The following is a 19193-nucleotide window of genomic DNA, read 5'->3' as shown; positions in this document are numbered from 1 at the left end:
ATTCTGCACTAAACCCGTCTGGACCTGGGCTCTTTTTGGTTGGGAGACCTTTAATGACTGCTTCTATTTCCTTAGGAGTTATGGGGTTGTTTAACTGGTTTATCTGTTCCTGATTTAACTTCGGTACCTGGTATCTGTCTAGGAAATTGTCCATTTCCTGCAGATTTTCAAGTTTTGTTGAGTATAGGCTTTTATAGTAAGATCTGATGATTTTTTGAATTTCCTCTGAATCTGTAGTTATGTCTCCCTTTTCGTTTCTGATTTTTGTTAATTTGGACACACTCTCTGTGTCCTCTCGTTAGTCTGGCTAAGGGTTTATCTATCTTGTTGATTTTCTCAAAGAACCAACTTTTGGTTCTGTTGATTCTTTCTATGGTCCTTTTTGTTTCTACTTGGTTGATTTCAGCTCTGAGTTTGATTATTTCCTGCCTTCTACTCCTCCTGGGTGTATTTGTTCTTTTTGTTCTAGAGCTTTTAGGTGTGCTGTCAAGCTGCTGACATATGCTCTTTCCTGTTTCTTTCTGCAGGCACTCAAGCGCTATGAGTTTTCCTCTTAGCACAGCTTTCATCGTGTCCCATAAGTTTGGGTATGTTGTACCTTCATTTTCATTAAATTCTAAAAAGTTTTTAATTTCTTTCTTTATTTCTTCCTTGACCAGGTTATCATTGAGTAGAGCATTGTTCAATTTCCACGTATATGTGGGCATTCTTCCCTTATTGTTATTGAAGACCAGCTTTAGGCCGTGGTGGTCCGATAGCACGCATGGGATTATTTCTATCTTTCTGTACCTGTTGAGGCCCGTTTTTTGACCAATTATATGGTCAATTTTGGAGAAAGTACCATGAGGAGCTGAGAAGAAGGTATATCCTTTTGCTTTAGGGTAGAACGTTCTATAAATATCCGTTAAGTCCATTTGGCTCATGACTTCTCTTAGTCTGTCTACGTCTCTGTTTAATTTCTGTGAAATGTCAATATTAAATAACATTGATAAAGACATTTTCCATTTCTAATTAATTTGGTATATAAATAACCAAAGTGACGTATGACCAGGAGAGCTGATTCTGATGGTCTTTCTGTGCAGTTCCTTTTCCCTTTGGGCTCGCCCTCCTTCCTCCCCTTCTTCCGTAAGGGTCCCCAAGCTCCATCCCCTGTTTGTCTGCGAGTGTCTGTATCCATCTGAGTCACCTGCTGGATAGAGCCTCTCAGAGGACAGTCATGCTAGGCTCCTGTCTGGAAGCATAAACAGAGTATCATGAATAGTGTCAGGATTGGTGTTTGCCTATGGGATGGGCCTCAAATTGAGCCAGTTTATTAAATGACCTTTCCCTCAGCCTCTGCTCCATCGCCCGTGCTTGCATTTCTTGTAGGCAGGACAAATTTGAGGTAGAAAGTTTTGTGGGTGGAATGGTATCTCTATCACTCCATTGTGGTTCTGTTGGGGCTCTCAGAGTCTGAACCACCAACCAAAGCACATGCATGGGCTGACTTAGGCCTCCACGCACATATATGCCTTTGTAGTAGATGTGCAGCCTCATCTTCATGTGGGTCCTGAACACTGGATACCAAAAGCTGTTGCCTGTAAGTGAGATATCTTCTTCTAGTTGGGTCGCCTTGTCTAACCTTAGTGGGAAAGGAAGTCCCTAGACTCTCAAACCCTTGAAGTGCCAAGGTGGGGGGACTCCCATAGGGGCCCCCACCTGCTCAGAGGAGAAAGGTCAGGAAGATATCAATGAGTGGATGTAAAGTGAATAAGTAAAACTAAATAAATAAAAAAAGTGATGGGGTGTGAGTGTGTGCGTGCATGTTAACAGAGATCCAGAGAGAGACAGAGAGAAAGAGAAAGAGCCCCAGAGAGAGAAATACTGGGAGTTTTGACCAGATTGCTCATGTGGAGAGGACTACCCTCTATATCTATCAGTATCCTTTTGCTGTACTCACTGGATGCACAAATGCTGTCATTAGGCTACCTTAGTAATTGTTACTGTTATTTGCACCATACTTACCATGGTATATTTTCTTTAATGATGAATGTATTTTAATCACTATTAATGAAACTTATTATTTGTAGAAGGTTTCCGATGTCACATGCCCTGTGCTTTTGGCAAACATCCAATGCTATACATTTCTACTGCAATAGCGTGCAGAATAGTTCCTTTCCCGATGAGTGAGTTTTGTTTTTTGTGGGTTTTTTTTTTCTTTGGATATTTTCTTTACTTACATTTCAAATGTTATCCCCTTTTCAAATTTCTCCCCTCCCAGACCTCTCCCTCTGTGAGAGTGTTCCCCCACTTACTCCCTCCCATCTCCCAACCCTGGCATTCCCCTACATGGGGGCATTGAGCCTTCACAGGGCCAAGCAACTCTCCTCACATTGATGCCTGGGAAGGCCATCCTCTGCTACATAAGCAGCTAGAGCCATAGTGTCTCTATGTGTACTCTTTGGTTGGTGGTTTAGTCTCTGGGAGCTCTGGGGTGTCTGGTTGATTGATATTGCTGTTCTTCCTATGGTGTTGAAAACCCCTTCAGCCCCTTCAGTACTCTCTCTAACTTCTCCATTAGGGACCCCCTTCTCAGTTCAATGGTTGGCTGCGAGCACCTGCCTCTGTATTTGTCAGGCTCTGACAGAGGCTCTCAGGTGACAGCTATATCAGGCTACTGTCAACATGCACTTCTTGGCATCAGCAATAGTGTATGGGTTTGGTGGCTGTATGTGGGATCTATTTCAATTTTTTTTTCAATTCTACACTATCTTGATTGTGGCAGATTTTTTACATTATGCCTTAAAATCAGGTAGTGTTGATTATCTGATAATTCTTCAATATTTTACAAGCTATTCTGAATCTTTGGCTTTCCCTAACGATTTCAGATTTGGTCTGCCATTTCTATAGTTTTAGAAGCTGCTTCTCTGCACTTCCTACTAATTCAGGTAATTTTCTTCCTTCTCAGTTCTTCGATAGAGTTGAAGAGTAGATAGTCTAGTTTCACAATTAAGCTTAAGTTGCTTAGGGCTTAAGAAGATGTTTTTGGGATGGTAATATAAGTTAGGTTAAAAAATGATCTAGATGCAGAACTCCAAACACACCAAGACATGATAGATGATAAAATATTTTATTTGAACATTGGCAAATACAGACTAGACATTTTAATGTAACTCTTAGCTAGTAGTCTTCATTATAGTTTCCTAACTCTTCTATTTCATGTTGTATATTGTTATAGAAAAATGAGCCTTGTTATTGAGAAAAACTAGGAAATGTAGGGGTTGCTGTGGTGCTGCTTGCAGTTAAATGACAAATATTGGCTTTCAAGATCTGGTTGTCACTGTTGAGCACATCCTCATGTATACCAAGTGACACTATGAGAACTTTGCCCCCACCTCACTGCAAGTTATCCGTGATTGGTTAATGAAGATGCCTTGTAGCCTGGGGGAGGGGTGGTGCAGAAGAGAGAGGGTAGAACAAAGCTTCCCATGTATCATGTTCCATGCAGATACCAAGGGGAGAGAGGGTAGAAGGAAGAACTCACCATGGTGTAGGTGGATCATGTCCATGAGGGCAAGCCTGTCGGAATTGGACTGGCCCAAGCAGAACATTGTAAGTGCTATCTCAGGGTCATTGACAGGGAAGTAGACAAAATAGCATACTAGATGGGTTTTCTACCAATTCTGTTTCAGATGTAATTTAAATTTTTTAAATATCCTTTGATAATTTAATATACAAAGATAATATGTTTAGAGCATACCCATTTCCAAATCTTCCCATACTACCTCAGTCACAATTAGAATGATTTTTAACAAATTGTTTTGTGTTTGAACAGTCATATGTCTTCCTTTTATTTTGGTCTCATGTTTCTCTGAGTTGAATATCTTGTGGGCTTATTGAATAGGTATATTGTGCTTTGTTGTGTTTTTCTTCACTCTACCCTTTTTCATAATAATATATCTTAAAAATTAATCTCCTCAATATAATGAGTCTTTCATTTGTTAACTGTATTTGTTGTTAAATCACCTTTGAGCTTTACTTACTCATATTGTTTATATGCTCACCTCTTAAACTACAAAAAAGGTATTTATCACGCTTTTAATTTTTATTTATTTTTAATTATTTAATTAAACTTTTGAATTATTTATCTGACATGTTCTATGTTTCCATTTAAATCAAGAGTATTTATCATTTTCCATGAACCCTTTCCATCATAGTTCTTTGAGACATTTATACAGAAAGGTCATGGTACTTCAATTTTGGCATCTTTTATTTTCTATTAAAATTGTGATTTTCTTTTAGTTATTCATATACCAAATAATGTTGGATCAGTTTTTAATATGTTTTGCTGTTATTACTACAGGTTCTGTTTTTTATTGCCATTATTGTGTTGTAAGCAAGCAATGTTTTTGCTAGGTAAATAATGGAATATATATATATATATATATATATATATATATATATTCCAACCACCATACTATGAATTGTGATTCTCATATCATATTGTTTTCAAAGGATCACAGAATCCCTCTTTTCACCATCATATCTGGAATGTGGGTGGTATTTTGTCTTACCAGAATTTTTTTCTTGGATATATTTCTTTATTTATATTTTGAATGTTATTCCCTTTCCCAGTTTCCTGTCCATAAGACCCTTATTCCCTCCCTCCCCCATAAGGGTGTTTTTCTCCCAATCCAATCCCCCTTACTGCACCACCACCACACTGACATTCCCCTACACTGGGGTCCAACCTTGGCTGGAACAAGGGCTTCCCCTTCCACTGGTGCCCAAACAAGGCTATTCTCTGCCACATATGCAGTTGGAGCCTTGGGTCAGTCAATTTATAGTCTTTGGGTAGTGGTTTAGTCCCTGGAAGCTCTGGTTGGTTGGTATTGTTGTTCATATGGGATCGCAAGCCCCTTCAGCTCTTTAAATCCTTCCTCTAACTTCCCCAAAGTGGGTCTATTCTCAGTTCAGTGATTTGCTGCTAGAATTCACCCCTGTATTTGACATTCTCTGGTTGTGTCTCTCAGGAGAGATCTATATCCAGTCCCTTTCAGCATACATTTTTAATTTCATCAATCTTATCTAATTTTGGTGGCTGTGTGTGTGTGTGTGTGTGTGTGTGTGTGTGTGTGTGTGTGTGTATGCGCCACGTGTGGGCAGACTCTGAATGGCTGTTCCTTCAGTCTCTGCTCTGAACTTTGCCTCCATATCCCTCCTATGGATATTTTTGTTCACCTTTGTAGGAAGGAATGGAAGCATCCGCATTTTTGTCATCCTTCTTCTTGAGCTTCCTGTGGTCTGTGGATAGCATCTTGGGTAATTTGAGCTTTTGGGTTAATATCCCCTTATGAATTACTGCACACCATGTGTGTTTTTCTGAGATTGGGTTACCTCACTCAGGATGATATTTTCCAGTTCATTCCATTTCCTATGAATTTCATGAAGTCATTGCTTTTGATTGCTGAGTAGTACTCCATTGTGTAGATGTACCACATTTTTTGAATCCAATCCACTGCTGAAGGGCATCTGGGTTCTTCTCAGCTTCTGGCTATTATAAATAATGCTGATATGAACACAGTTGAGCATGTGTCTTTGTTGTATGTTGGAGCATCTTTTGGGTATATGCCCAGGAGAGGTATTGCTGGGTCCTCAAGTAGTGGAATGTCCAAATTTCTGAGGAACCTCCAGACTGATTTCCACAGTGGTTGTACCAGTTTGCAGTCCAACCAACAATGGAGGAGTGCTCCTCTTTCTCCACATCCTTGCCAGCATCTGCTGTCACCTGAGTTTTTGATCTTAGCCATTCTGACTGGTGTGAGGTGGAATCTCAGGGTTGTGTTGATTTGCATTTCCCTGATGACTAAAGATATTGAACATTTCTTTAGGTGCTTCTCAGCCATTTGATATTGTTCAGCTGAGAATTTTGTGTTTAGCTCTGTACCCCATTTTTAATAGGGTTATTTGGCTCTCTGGAGTCTAACTTCTTGAGTTCTTTGTATATTTTGGATATTAGCCCTCTATCAGATGTAGGATTGGTAAAGATCTTTTCCTGATCTATTGGTTGCCCTTTTGTCCTAATGACACTGTCTTTTGCCTTACAGAAGCTTTGCAGTTTTATTAGGTTCCATTTGTCAATCCTTGATCTTAGAGCATAAGCCATTGATGTTTTATTCAGGAAATTTTCTAGTGACCATGTGATTGAGATTCTTTCCCACTTTTTCTTCTATTAGTTTGAGTGTATCTGGTTTGATGTGGAGGTTCTTGATCCACTTGAACTTAAGTTTTGTACAAGGTGGTAAGAATGAATCGATTTGCATTCTTCTACATGGTGACCTCCAGTTAAACCAGCACCGTTTGATGAAAATGGTATCTGTTTCCCATTGGATGGTTTTGACTCTTTTGTCAAAAATCAAGTGACCATAGGTGGGTGGGTTCATTTCAGGGTCTTCAATTCTATTCCACTGCCCTGTCTCCCTGTCTCTGTACCAATACCATACAGTTTTTATGACTATTGCTCTGTAATAATGCTTGAAGTCAGGCCCCTGGACATTTTTTATTGTTGAGTATAGTTTTTGCTATCTTGGGTTTTTTGTTATTACAAATGAATTTGCAAATTGTTCTGTCTATCTCTATAAAGAATTGAGTAAGAATCTTAATGGGGATTGCATTGAATCTGTAGATTTCTTTCGGCAAAATGGCCATTTTTTACAGTATTAAACCTGTCTATCCATGAGCATGGGAGATCTTTCCATCTTCTGAGATCTTCAATTTCTTTCTTCAGAGACTTGAAGTTCTTTTCATATAGATCTTTTACTTGTTTGGTTAAAGTCACACCAAGATATTTTATATTATTTGGGACTATTGTGAATGGTGTCATTTTCCTAATTTCTTTCTCAGTCTGTTTATCCTTTGAGTAGAGGAAGACTACTGATTTAATTTAATTTAATACCCAGCCACTTTGCTGAAGGTGTTTATCAGGTTTGGTAGTTTTCTGGTGAAACTTTTTTTGTCACTTAAGTATACTTTCATATCATGTGCAAATAGTGATATTTTGACTTCTTCCCTTCCAATTTGTACCTCTTTGACCTCCTTTCATTGTCTGATTGCTCTGGCTGGGACTTTGAGTACTATACTGCATAAGTAGGGAGAGAATGGGCAGCCTTTTCTAGTCCTTGATTTTAGCAGGATTGCTTCAAATTTCTTTCCATTTATTTTGATGTTAGCTACTGGTTTGCCATATATTGCTTTTACTATGTTTATATATGGGTCTTGTAGTCCTGATCTTTCCAGGACTTTTATCATGAAGGGGTGTTGGATTTTGTCAAATGCTTTCTCAGCATCTAATGAAATGATCATGTGGTTCTTACCTTTGAGTTTGTTTATATAGTGGATAACACTGATGGATTTCCATATATTGAACCATCCCTGCATTCCTGGGATGATGCCTTCTTGATCATGATGAATATTTGTTTTGATGTGTTCTTGGATTATTTTTGCAAGAATTTTACTGAGCTTTTTTGCATCGATATTCATAAAGGAAATTGGTCTGAAGTTCTTTTTCTTTTTTGGGTCTTTGTGTGGTTTAGCTATAAGTAAAATTGTGGCTTCGTAGAAGGAATTGGGTAGTGCTCCTTCTGTTTCTATTTTGTGGAATAATTTGGACAGTATTGGTATGAGCTCTTCTATGAAGGTCTGATAGAATTCTGCCCCAAACCATCCTGTCCTGGGATCTTTTTGGTTGGGAGATTTTAATGACTGCTTCTATTTCTTTAGGAGTTTTGGGGTTGTTTAGATGGTTTATCTGTTCCTGATTTAATTTTGGTACCTGATATCTGTCTAGAAAATTGCCATTTCCTCCAAATTTTCCAGTTTCGTTGAATATAGGCTTTTGTAGTGGGATCTGATTATGTTTTGAATTTCCTCAGATTTTGTTGTTATGTCTCCCTTTTCATTTCTGATTTTGTTAATTTGGATACACTGTCTGTGACCTCCAGTTTGTCTGAATAAGGATCTATCTATCTTGTTGATTTTCTCAAAGAACCTGGTTTTGTTGATTATTTGTAAAGTCCTTTTTGTTTCTACTTGGTTGATTTTTAGCCTTGAGTTTAATTATTTCCTGCCTTCTACTCCTCTTGGGTGTATTTGTTTCTTTTTGTTCCAGAGATTTTAGGTGTTCTGTCAAGCTGCTGATGTATGTTCTATCCACTTTCTTTTTGAAGGCACTCAGACCTTTCAGTTTTCCTCTTAGCACTGCTTTAATTGTGTCCCATAAGTTTTGGTATGTTGTATCTTCATGTTCATTAAATTCAAAGATGTCTTTAATTTCTTTCTTTATTCCTTCCTTGATCGAGTTGTCATTGAATAGGGCGTTGTTCAACTTTCATGTATATGTAGGTTTCTTGTTGTTATTGTTGTTATTGAAGACCAGCCTTAGTCCGTGGTGATCTGGTAAGATGCATAGGATTATTTCTATCTTCCTGTATCTGTTGAGGCCTGTTTTGTGACTGATTATTTGGTTAATTTTGGAGAAGGTACTGTGAGGTGCTGAGAAGAAGGTATATCTTTTGGTTTTAAGATGGAATGTTCTATAAATATCTGTTAAATCCACTTGGTTCATGACTTCTCTTAGTCTATGTCTCTGCTTAATTTCTGTTTCCATGATCTGTCCATTGATGAGAGTGGGGTGTTGAAATCTCCTACCATTATTGTGTGGGGTGCAATGTGTGGTTTGAGCTTTAGTAAGGTTTCTTTTGTGCATGTAGGTGTCCTTGCATTTGAAGCACAGCTATTTAAGATTGAGAGTTCATCTTGGTGGATTTTTCCTTTGATGAATATGAAGTGTCCTTCCTTAGATTTTTTGATGACTTTTGGTTGAAAGTTGATTTTATTGGATATTAGAATGTCTACTCCAGCTTGATTCTATGGACAATTTGCTTGGAAATTTGTTTTTCAGCCTTTTACTCTGAGGTAGTGTTTGTCTTTGTCTTTCAGGTGTGTTTCCTGTAGGCAGCAAAATGCTGGGTCTGCTTTACATATCCAGTCTTTTAGTCTATGTCATTTTATTGGAGAATGAAGTCTGTTCATGTTCAGAGTTATTAAGCAATAGTGATTGTTGCTTCCTGTTATTTTTGTTGTTAATGGTAGAAATATGTTTGTGTGTCTCTCTTTTGTTTCATTACAAGGAGATTACATTCTTGCTTTATGTACAGAGTAATTTCTCTCCTTGTGCTGGAGTTTTCCATCTATTATCTTTGTAGGGCTGGATTTGTAGAAAGATATTGTGTAAATTTGGTTTTGTCATGGAATATCTTGTTTCTCCATCTATGTTAATTGAGAGTTTTGCTGGATATTGTAGCCTGGGCTGGCATTTTTGTTCTCTTAAGGTCTGTATGACATCTGCCAAGGATCTTCTGGCTTTCATATTCTCTGGTGAGAAGCCTGGTGTAGTTCTTATAGGTCTGCCTTTATATGTTCTTGACCTTTTTCCCTTACTGCTTTTAATATTCTTTCTTTATTTTGTGCGTTTGGTGTTTTGACTATGATGTGACAGGAGGAATTTCTCTTCTGGTCCAATCTATTTAGAGTGCTATAAGTTTCCTGTATGTTTATGGGCATCACTCTCTTTAGATTAGTGAAGTTTTCTTCTATAATGTTGTTGAATATATTTACTGGTCCTTTAAGTTTGGAGTTTTCACTCTCTTCTATGCCTATTATCCTTAGGTTTGATCATCTCATTGTGTCCTGTATGTTTTGGGCTAGGAGCTTTTTGTGTTTTACATTATCTTTGACATTTGTGTCATTGTTTTCTATGGTATCTTCTGCCTCTGAGATTCTCTCTTCTATCTCTTGTATTCTGTTGGTGATGCTTGCATCTATGACTCCTGTTCTCTTCCTTAGGTTTTCTATCTCCAGGGTTGTCTCCCTTTGTGCTTTCTTTATTGTTTCTATTTCCATTTTTAAATCCTGGATGTTTTTGTTCACCTGTTTGGTTGTGTTTTACTGTAATTCTTTCAGGGATTTTTGTGTTTCCTCTTTCAGGGCTTCTAGTTGTTTTTCTCATGTTGTCCTGCATTTCTTTAAGGGAGTTATTTATGTTCTTCTTAAAGTACTCCATCATTATCATAAAATGTAATTTTTAATCTAAATTTTCCTTTTCTGTTGGGTTTGGGTGTCAAGTATTTTCTTTTGTGGGAGAACTTGGCTCTAATGATGCCTAGTAGTCTTAGTTTCTGTTGCTTGGTTTCCTGAGCTTGCCTCTAGTCATTGGATTGTCTCTGGTGTTAGCTTGTCTTGTTGTTTCTGACAGTGGCTTGACACTCCTGTATGCCTCTGTGTCAGCACTACTGTAGAACTGTTTTCCTTCAGCAGTTTCTTGGAACAGGTGCTCTGTTCTTAGGTATATAGGTGCTCCTGGTGACTGTTTTGGGGCACTTGATGCAGGCAGGAATCAGATGGGTCCTGCCTCTGACTGCACTTAGGTCCTTGTACCCAGGGGGTACAACTGGCACTAGGTAATTCCCTCTTGGGTTGGGAATGTGGGAAAGGGTAGTCTCCTCTGATTTCTCAGGAGGGTCTGCACTTCTGAGGGTCTAGCTCTCCCCATATCCCCACAGGATTTGGGTGCAGGGAGCTATTTGACTGGTTCAGTTCAATTCAGTCCTGGTTACAGACCAGAACCTCAGGTACTGGCAGTTTACTGTTCCTATTTTCCTGTGTCCAGAGGCACAATGCAGTTTCCTCTTGGACCAGGGATGTGGGCAGATGTGAGCAGAAGTGGCAGTCTGTCCTACGGTCTCAGGATGGTCTGCACTTCTGGATGTTCAGCTCTCTTCCCCATGGGATTTGTGTACAGGGAACTGTGGGAAGGTATCAGTTCAGTTCCGGGCACAGCCAGAAACAGGAAGTGCCCTGTCCCAGAGGACTTCTGCCTCTGTGTCCTGGGTCTACCAGGCAGGTCACTTGGAGCAGAAAAGTGGGTCTTACCTCTGCTCTCAGGTGTGTAGGCACTCCTAATGACTGTCTTTCAGCTCTCAATGTGGGCAGGAATCAGAAGGGTCATGCTTCTGTCTGCTCTTAGGTCCATGTATCCAGAGGGCATAGCTGGCAATGTGGGCAGAGGGTAGTCTCTGATTTCTCAGGAGAGTCTGCACTTCTGAGGGTCTAGCTCCCCCGCACTCCCATGGAATTTGGGTGTAGGGAGCTGTTTGACCAATTCAGTTCAGTTCAGTTCTGGGCCCGGACCAGAACCGCAGGTATTGGAGGCTAACTGTTCCTACATTCCTGTAGGGAATGGACAGAAGTGGCAGTCTGTCCTGCAGTCTCAGGATGGTCGGCACCTCTAGGTGTTCAGCTCTCTTCCCTCAGGATGTTTGTCTTATCAGAATTTTACAATGCTGTGTACACTGCTGTGTCAAAGCCACACAAGTACATCTAGATGAGATTATAAACAAAAAAGTTAGTCTAAGTTCATCCCTCTACACAATTTCTGTTTTCTTTTCTTTGTATTTATTCTTCTCTCATCAACTAAATGCTAATCACAGTTTCCCCTCCTTCCACTTTTCCCAGTTCTGCACCCTCACCCCCCATCTCCCCTATATCCACTGTTCCTCTGTTTCCCTACAGAAAAGAGCAGGACATCTAGGGATATCCACTTAACAAGGCATACCAGTATGCAGCAAGACTAACACACAAAGCCTCATTTAAGGGCAGGAGGAGCCAATCCAGTAGAAGGAAAAGGGTCCCAGGAGCAAACAGCAACAGAATGATAGACATCCCTGCCCCTACTGTTAGAAATCCACAAAATCTGCATGCTCAACAACCATAACTTACATTCAGTGGATCTAGTGGACACCTGTACAGGCTCCACGATTACTGCCTCATTCTCTGTGACCCCCTGTGAGCCCTGCTTCATTATTTCTGTGGGTCATCTCCACAATTTCTTAAGTACCTATGAAGGATCCGACCTCTCTTTTCCTTGCTCTTGAGTCTAACTCTGACTCCCAATTTATCCCATTTCAATGTGTTTTCTGAAAATGTGTATCTGAGGCTGAGAACTCTGAAGCTAAAGGGGAAATAAAAAAATATTTTTATTCCTTAAGGACCACAACACTCTGGCTGAGAAGCAACAAAATGGCTGAGAAAGCCCTTCTATACTCCTCTCCCTTAGATATTAGTACATTTGTATTCCACTGTAGCTACGGCACTGATACTTATATTGTAGTGTTGAGACAAGGAGAGAAAAAGAGAATTTTATTCAGAGTGAAGTAACCTAGACCTGGAGAGACAAAGGCCACATTTTCTTTCTTGTGGATCTTAAGCTAAAATCTAGTTTTAAGCAGGTAGCATGAAGTAACAGCAGGAGTAAGGGAAGTATAAAGGGACCCCAAGGGAAGAGAGATACAAGATCCTTAAAGAGGAGGATAGCAGGACATATGTTCTATGAATTGGAAATTATAAACAACTTTTTGTTTATTTGTTTTGAGACAGGGTTTCTCTGTGTAGTCTTGTCTGTCCTGGAACTTGCTCTGTAGACCATGCTGGTCAGGAACTCACACAGATCAGCTTGCCTCTGCCTCCAACATCCTGGGATTTTGCCACCCCTGCCCATCATAATGAAGGATTAGAAAATTAGGGAGATTTAGGTTTGGAATGGAACAGAAAAGTTATATATCAAGAGAAAGAGGAAGGGAAGATAAATAAACAATATGAGGGATGCTTGTAAATACAATCAGAATGTAAACAATGGCTGCTGAATGAGAATCATTTTTGTCCCTAATACATGTGTGTGTGTGTGTGTGTACATGTGCATGTTTGTGTGTGTGTCTGTGTGTGTATGTCTGTAACTATATTAATTAAAAAGAAATGGATTTCCCCCATCAAAATTCCAACTCACTTCTTTATAGAGTTATAAAGAGCAATTTGCAAATTCACTTGGAATAACGAAAAATACAAGATAGCAAAAAAATATTCTCAACAGTGAAAGACCCTCTGAGGGAAATGATTATTCCTCACCTCAAGCTGTATTACAGAGCAATAGTGATAAAACTTTATGGTATTGGTTCAGAGACAGGCAGGTAGATCAATGGAATAGAATTGAAGAGCCAAAAATGAACCTACACAATTAATTCATATATTTCTAAAACCACACTTAATATTTACAATACCTTCAAAATAATTTATGTAAAGACTGATATCTTTCACAGATGTCTTTATTGTTTAACACATAATTAAAATAATTGTTCTTTTATGTTCTTCCAATTCTTGTTCTTATTTTTACATTGGTACCCAAAGTTACAGACTATGATATTGTTCAAACATTCTCTGCCCCATTTCACAGAATATGATTAGCAATGACACCACTGTTTCTGATTACTGCCACAATCTCCATTATCTCACACCAAAGACAGGTGATATGTTTAGCAAGTAAGTTAATTTAATGCCCAGAGATTAGAATAGATACTAACATGGCCTATTTCTAAAGCTGCTACTCACAATGGGGCATTTTTAAAATGTAAATAAATTGATCACAAAGTCTTCTAGTGAGTGAGTTCTTCAGGAAATACCCATCTTATTATTGATGATGTTATTGTGATTATAGTTAGAAGCATCCTTCTTAATTTCATCAGTGTAAGGACTTGTGCCTTTTGAAATAAAAAGTTGAATTAGGCCTTAAAGAGGCAACGATACATTTAAAATAGATGTCTTAGTCAAGATGTACATTTATATTAAAAAACCTTAAAGAACATTATAATGCAAATACCAACCAACCTCTGAGGGATAAATAATGAACTGTTGAGTGTTTAGAAGAGAAGTGGCTGAATCTACTGAAGCAATGATGAATATATATGTATTACCAGTTGTTATTGCTTAAACCATTTAAAATGCCACATATCTTTGAAAACATTGTTTTAAAGGAGCTTCAAACAAAAGCCCCCTTTTAAAGTAAAGGGTTTAGTCTTTTTTTTTGTCAAGAGGATTGTAATAAATATTTGCCATGAAGTGTCGAGAGTAATGTTTAACATTCTAGAAATCTATCAATTTTGTTGAGCTCAGGTCTACAAGATAAAAACATATTATTATGAAATCCAAATGTCAATGAATAGCACCTGGCTTTATACTTCATACAAATTTATTACTATCAGAGAAAGTATTTATAGTTGTGATGCAAAAATATAATGACAGAAGAAGAGGTCATACCTTCTGTTTTCTTATCCAAAGGGTCAAGTTCAAGTTGTAGTCTACATCAGTCTTAACTCCTAAAACATGACTAAGCCTACCATGAGGTGATTTACCCAGTTATGATTTTTCACTTCTTGATTTTTGTTTATGTTGCTTTCAAAGCTTATCAACCTTAAATATTGGTCTTTGAAAAGCTGACTTCCAAAGTGTGTGTGTGTGTGTGTGTGTGTGTGTGTGTGTGTGTATGTGTGTGTGTATCTGTGTGTATGCCATATTTTCTCTGTGAAGCCATATTTTCTGAAGCCATTGCCATGTTGAGAATCACCTTGTGTTGACATAGGGAGAAATTTCCAATTGTTCTTCTACTGAGAGATTTTGTTTCCAATAGAATCTTCCACTATGCCTCACGGTGGCATTTGAGGTGAATGAAATCCAAGTAAAGGCTCAAAAAGAGTATTGAAGTAGATTGACTCATAGAACTATCACAAAATAAGGGCCCCAAAGGGTGTGATGTTCCCTGTGGAGCAGGATGTGTGGAAAGACTTCATGTGCTATGCTGTTGAGAGAAAGGCAATGTTAGGAGATGCTATTAAAAGGCTCTGGTACCAAAAATCTGTGAGTCCAGTGATCTTTTTTGTAATGCATACTAGCAAGAGGAGAGGATAACAATGCTTACTGAAGAGCTGCAGGAAGAAGAGTCATCCAACTGTCAGGACATCAGCTCCATCCCGCAACTGTGAAAACTGCTCAGCCCCTGTTAACCACTGAGTATGAACTGAGTCAACTAGTTGCCTATTGACTCAAGACTGCGCTGTGGACAAGGTGGACAAGATAGTTCATTTCACAGAGACAACAGCCTAGAAAGGAATATAAGCAAATATATACAAATACATAATGATATAGCTATAATTAGAGTGGGCACATTTTTGAATGAACGCCACAGTATGCTATGAGAGCATATGGCAAAAAATTTTAACATGCTCAGCAGAGTTATAGTAGGTTTCCCACGGGGGAGACTATTGAAGCAGTGGCCAATCTGTAGAACAGAGGCTGTCAAGAGCACAACGATGACAGTTACATAGAGATTGGGCCAGGAGGTCATTGCTAAGACCGAGCCTCAGGAATGAGATGGGCAGAAGCCAAGTTTCAAAAAAAAAAAAAAATGAAGCAGAAAGGCAAGGTCAGTTTATCTATAAGAGTGTTTTGATGCCAAACCAGAGAGGGAGTTTAGACAATTTAGATTATTTTGTCCTTGCTGTCCTGTCTTTTCCCATTTGCCTGTCATTAAGTAGTTAAAGTTGAGAATCATCTGTTTTAGGAAGCTCAAATTCAGATATAGAACGAGGCATGGTACAAGGAGTGAGTTTTTTGGAGTGGATGGAGAATTTTACTTGGTGAAAAAGATGTCATTTTTGGGTAATCCATTAAAAAGGTCAGAGATAATTAAGGGTATACAAATATCTCAATGTATTTATTTTTAAATGAAAAAATTATTGGGTGGTACACTTCTGGTATTGTGCTTTTCTACAGGATGTAACAGTAAACAAATCAATGCTTATATTGAGATTACTATAGTCTAGTATACCAGATAGTACAGTAGTCATTGACCTATAATATTCTCAGACTAGATAAAACATAGAAAATGAAATAACATTGTGAGTGTGGAATGTATAGTAATCGAAAATATAGAATAATCCAGGAGATATTTGGAGTAAAGAAATGTAAAATAGAACATCAGCTGAATAAAAGAAAATAACTTTTAGAAAGTGGCTAAAACAAAGAAAGATTAAAAAAATGCCTAACACAATAAAGGGAACGACTCATTTGTGGACACACAAACATATGACAATCAAGGCAGGAAGATTTTTATCTTTTCTTCTCTATTTTTATTGGATATTTCATGTATTTACATTTCAAATCTTATCCCCTTTCCTGATTCCCTCCTCTCCATACCGCCCCCTTATCCTATGAGGATCCTCCCTCTTCCACCCACCCAATCCCACGTCAACACCCAGGAATTCCGCTACCTGAGGAAATAAATTTTCACAGGATCAAGGGCCTCTCCTCCTATTAATGACAGACATTGCCTTCCTCTGCTACATATGCTGCTGGAGCCATGGGTCTGTCCATGTGTACTCTTTGGTTGGTGGTTTAGTCCCTGGGAGTTCTGGGGTTCTAGTTGGTTGATATTGTTGTTCTTCCTATGGAGTTGAAAACCCCTTCAGCTTCTTCAGTTATTTCTCTAACTCCTCCATTGGAGTCCCCATGCTCAGTCTGATGGTTAACTGCAAGCATCTTAATATGTATCTGTAAGGCTCTGGCAAAGCCTCTCAGGAGACATCCATATCAGGCTCCTGTCAGCATGCATTTCTTGGCATGAGCAATAGTGCCATAGTCGGTTTGGTGGCTGCATATGGTGTGGATCCCCAGGTAGGGCAGTCTCTGGATGGCCTTTCCTTCAGGCTCTGCTCCACTTTTGTCCCTGTATATCTTTACACAGGAGCAATTCTGGGTTAAAATTTTGAGACGGGTAGGTGGCCCCATCCCATAACTTGGGGCATTGCCTACCCTCTGGATATGGACTCTACAGTTTCTCCCTTCCTTCTGTTGGGCATTTCAGCTAATCTCATTGCCTTTGCGTCCTGGGAGCCTCTTGCTTTCCTGGCATCTGGGACTTGCTGGTGGCTCTACCCAGTTTCCCATCCCCAATTGTTATACACCTCTGTTCAAATGCCTGACCCTCTGTATATCATCTCCATCTCCTCTCATACCTGATCCTGGCCACAGTTTTCCCTCCCCTTCCTCTCATCCTCCCAAATCCCTTCTACCCTCTATCTTCTGTGAGTATTTTATTCCCCTTTCTAAGAAGGATTGAAGCATATATAGTTTGGTCTTACTACTTCTTGAGCTTTATATGGTCTGTGAATTGTATCTTGGGTATTTCAAGCTTTTGGGCTAAAATCCATTTATCAGTGCATGCATACAATGTGTGTTCTTTTGTAACTGGATTGCCTCACTCAGCATGATATTTTCTAGTTATATCCATTTGCCTAAGAATTTCATGAATTCATTGTTTTTAATAGCTGAGTAGTACTCCATTATATAAATGTACTACATGTTCTGTATCCATTCCTTTGTTGAAGGGCATCTGGATTCTTTCCAGCTTTTTCCTATTATAAATAAGGCTGCTAAGAACATAGTAAAGCTTGTGTCCTTGTTATATGTTGGACCTACTTTTGGGTATATGCACAGGAGTGGTATAGCTGGGTCCTCAGTTAAAACAATGTCCACTTTTCTGAGGAACCACCAGACTGATTTCCAGAGTGTTTGTACCAGCTTGCAGTCCCACCAACAATGCAGGAGTGTTCCTCTTTCTCCACATCTTTGTCAGCATCTGCTGTCCTCTGAGTTTTTGATCATAGCCATTCTGACTGCTGTGATGTGGAATTTTAGGGTTGTTTTGATGTGCATTACCCTGATGACTAAGGATGTTGAGCATTTCTTTAGGTGCTTCTCAACCATTCAATATTTCTCAGTTGAGAATTCTTGTTGAGCTCTGTACCCCATTTTTTAATAGCTTTATTTGATTCTCTGGAGTCTAACATCTTGAGTTCTTGTATATGTTGGATATTAGCCCTCTATCAGATGAAGGATTAGAAAAGATCCTTTTCCAATCTGCTGGTTGCCATATTATCCTATTGAGAGTGTCATTTGCCTTATAGAAGCTTTGAAATTTTATGAGGTCCCACTTGTTGATTCTTGATCTTAGAGCATAAGCCATTGGTGTTCTCTTCAGGAAAATTTCCCCAGTGCCAATGCTGTTTGAGGCTCTTTCCCATTTTCTCTTCTTTTAATTTCAGTGTATCTGGTTGTATGTGGGGGTCCTTGATCCACTTGGACTAGAGATTTTTAAAAGGAGATAAGAATGGGTGAATTTGCATTCTTCTACACGCTAACCACTAATTGAAACATCACCATTTGTCGAAAATGGTGTCATTTTTCCTCTTGATGACTTTAGCTTCTCAAGTGACCATAAGTGTTTGGTTTCATTTCTGGGTCTCAATTTTATTCCATTGATCTACCTGCCTGTCTCTGTACCAATACCATAAGTCATTATTATTCTGTAAATCAGAGATTGATGTCAGGGATTGTGATTCTTGTCAAATTTCTTTTAGTTTTCACTATCATACGTTTTTGATATTCCAAATGAATTTGCAAATTGCTTTCTTTTCTTTTTTCTTTCTTTCTCTCTTTCTCTCTCTTTCTTTCTTTCTCTCTCTCTTCCTTTCTTTCTTTCTTTCTTTCTTTCTTTCTTTCTTTCTTTCTTTCTTTCTTTCCTTCTTTGTTTTTTTTAAAGATTTATTTAATGTATGTGAGTACACTGTCACTGTCTTCAGACACACCAGAAAAGGCATCAAATCCCATTACAGATGGCTGTGAGCCACCATGTTGTTGCTGGGATTTGAACTCAGGACCTCTGGAAGAGCAGTCAGTGCTCTTAACCATTGAGCCATCTCTCCAGACATTTTCTTTTTAAATCCAAGCGCCATGCCATGTTGCACCCTGGAAATGTGCACCCCCTTTTCAGTCCATTGTTCTGCCTATCCTTACAGACATCATCCTGAGATCGAAACCTCATTCCCACCCTAGGGACCTAGGACTAGGAGCGAACTTTGCAGTGCCTGAGGGGCTGGAGTAGGCAGTAATTGTTCACCATCACCTCTGTGTCCTCACCTTGACCAGAGGACGAGAGTGTGGGGAATGTGGACCGCTGGCTCAGGGACACCTCAATGGGCATCTTGTGCACAATCCAGGTGACTGATTCAGTCAGGGGCGACAAGGTGAGGGAATTAGGCTAAGTCCAGTAATCCCGGTAGGCAAGCAACAGGCAAGAAGGGGCAATAGGCCCCCATGGTCACCTGTGTGTCCTTGTGTCTTACTTCAGGCCAGACGTCCACCAGCCTCTGAAAATTTCTCTTTCTAACTCAAGAAGAATTTAGTTGGAATTTTGATGGGGATTCCATTGAATC

This window comes from Rattus rattus, chromosome 9 (assembly GCF_011064425.1).
Source record: "Rattus rattus isolate New Zealand chromosome 9, Rrattus_CSIRO_v1, whole genome shotgun sequence".
Taxonomy (NCBI): Eukaryota; Metazoa; Chordata; class Mammalia; order Rodentia; family Muridae; genus Rattus; species Rattus rattus.
This window is presented reverse-complemented; position numbering follows the sequence as displayed.